Below are 2,500 nucleotides of genomic sequence, written 5' to 3' on the forward strand. Positions count from 1 at the left end.
CAAATCTTCTATGATTAACACCATCAATATCCATCCGATCTCTCTCTGTATGATATCATCACCGCTTCCACTCTTACCATCTATCCAGTCCTCTTTTTCCCGAACGAGAATCCTTCGGTCTTTGATTCGGTCTTTGTCGAAGGACCTTCTTGAGACCCCGGAGGTGTCGAGGTCGCTCCGGGCGACTGAACTCTGGATATAATACTTCTTCGGGATCAATGGCAATCTCGAAGTCCTGTGGCTGGTGGAGTGTCCTCGAGCCACGGGGGGAGGAAAAGGAGGAAGAGGAGAATGGTAGGAGGAGAATGAAAGAAATGAGAAGAGAAAAAAGGGATGGATAAAAAAGCAGCTTAGATAAGAAACTGGAAGATGGAGAGAAAGAGTATTATGCAAAGAAAGGGGTAGATGAAAAGAAGGAGAATGGTAGTAAAAGGTAGAAGGAAAGAAAAGAAAGAGAAGAGAAGGGATGAATGAAAGAGCTGTTTCGATAAAAAAAATAGAAGATGGAGATAAAAAGCGATAGAAGAAGAAGAGGAGAGTGATAGGAAAAAAATAAAGGACCAGGTGTTCAGATGAATCCGTGGAAGCTCGGATCACGAAGTAAAGTTGTCTCAGAGACCAAGTGTTCGCTCGGGCGCGTCGAGGAGGCACAAGAATGCATGGCAAGTGGGAACTGATTGCGATTCGTGAACGAGTCTCCGACATGTCGAGTCGAGTCAGCTTAGGGGTTCTAATAGCAATTAAATCAGTGTGAGCCGATCCGTGGGCACAGTCCTCATTAAGAGAGATCGTGTGCGTGTGCGTGTGTGTGTGTGTATGTGTGTGTGTGTGTGTGTATGTGTGTGTGTGTGTGTATGTGTGTGTGTGTGTGTGTGTATGTATGTATCTATGTGTGTGTGTGTGTATGTATATATATTTACATGAACGCATGAGTATGTGTGAGTTTAAAACTTGAACGAAGCCGCTTAAGAACACACCCCATCCGAACCCAAACCGACGGCGCTCTATTTGAAAGCGAACTGCAGATAGTTGTTGAGACGTTCCCCGAAGCGCACAGGGCCAAAAATAGCAATAAGATAATGCTGACGCTAACAAAATAAAAGCTTCAGAGTGCGCTGAGGAGTGTTTGCAGCCTGTCACAAAGGTGTTCAAAGGAAGAGCCGAGAGGAGGTCGTTACAAAAGAAGGTGATGGAAGAAGGTGCTTGAAAATGTGTTAAGAATTTACAAAGCCCTTTTGTAGAAGGCGGGGTTCCTCAAGAAGAGGAGGTGAAGAAGGGGGGGGGGGTTGAGCGGGATTGACCTTCTCAGAGATGGAGGCGGGGAGACCGAAAACTTCCGGAGCTCAAAGACTATTTTTTTTTTCTCTCTCCTCTCTCTCTCTCTCTCTCTCTCTCTCTCTCTCTCTCTCTCTCTCTCTCTCTCTCTCTCTCTCTCTCTCTCTCTCTCTCTCTCTCTCTCTCTCACATTTGCAACCTCTTCCCCTCTCATCTTTTTTTCGTTTTCCCTTTCTTCCATCCCTACCTTTTCTGCCTTCATTCGTCTGACTGTCCCTCCCTCCCTTCATCCATCTATCTATCTATCCATCCATCCATCCATCCATCCTTCCATCCATCCATCCATCCATCCATTAACTAATTTATCCATCCACCCACCCATCCATCCATCCATCCATTAACTAATTCATCCATCCACCCACCCATCCATCCATCCATTAACTAATTCATCCATCCACCCATCCATCCATCCATCCATCCATTCACCCATCCATCCATCCATCCATTAACTAATTCATCCATCCACCCACCCATCCCTCCATCCATCCATCCATCCATCCATCCACCCGCCCACCCATACATCCCTCTTTCCCTCCCTCCCTCCATCCATCCATCTATCCACCCACCCATCCCCCCATATATCCCTCCCTCCCTCCCTCCCTCTCCCCTCTCTTTCCGTATTTCGAATTGTCTTTAAATAGTTTCTCCTTTCGAACGTCTTCAAAGCATTTCTGGCGTAGCCACAATAATCATCTTTCAGCACAGCATCACCATTATCTCACCATTACATCCCCTTCTTGTCTCCGCTGTTCACCACGTCTCTCTCGTCACCATCCCCGTCACCTTCGCCGTCACCTTCAGCATCAGAATCATGAGGGCGGCGCGGAGTTACTTGTTCAGCATCACCATCATTGATTTCTAAAGACATTAAAGTTTATGACGCCAGCCCGTGTCCCTCCGTACACCTCTGTGATCGGTGACCTGCGGTGCAACTGGTGCAGGCTGTCTGTCCGGGCAAGGTGACTCCTCGGTCCTCAGTTTTACAGGCTGCTTGTAACTAGGGACATTTGGCAAGTCCCTTGTATTGTCCCCGTGACGTTTGGTAGCTGAGGAGCTGGATATCATGCTATGCCGTGAAAGGCCGCGTTACACCGAGTGGTAGTGGCTGAACATCCCCACCGACTTTGAAGGAGGGAGAAACGGGAGGAACATCAAGAGTTAGACA

At 47.5% G+C, this 2,500-nt stretch overlaps 1 protein-coding gene across 3 annotated transcripts in view; it reads left to right on the forward strand.

The window, feature by feature from the left end:
• LOC122250090 (nucleoredoxin) overlaps positions 1-2,500 on the forward strand; it is a 249,851-nt gene that overhangs the window by 169,690 nt on the left and 77,661 nt on the right. The gene's annotated exons all lie outside the window — the stretch shown is intronic.

The sequence above is a fragment of the Penaeus japonicus genome, unplaced genomic scaffold, assembly GCF_977035675.1.
Source record: "Penaeus japonicus unplaced genomic scaffold, GWHDUDI00000001_assembly GWHDUDI00000009, whole genome shotgun sequence".
NCBI classification, from domain to species: Eukaryota; Metazoa; Arthropoda; class Malacostraca; order Decapoda; family Penaeidae; genus Penaeus; species Penaeus japonicus.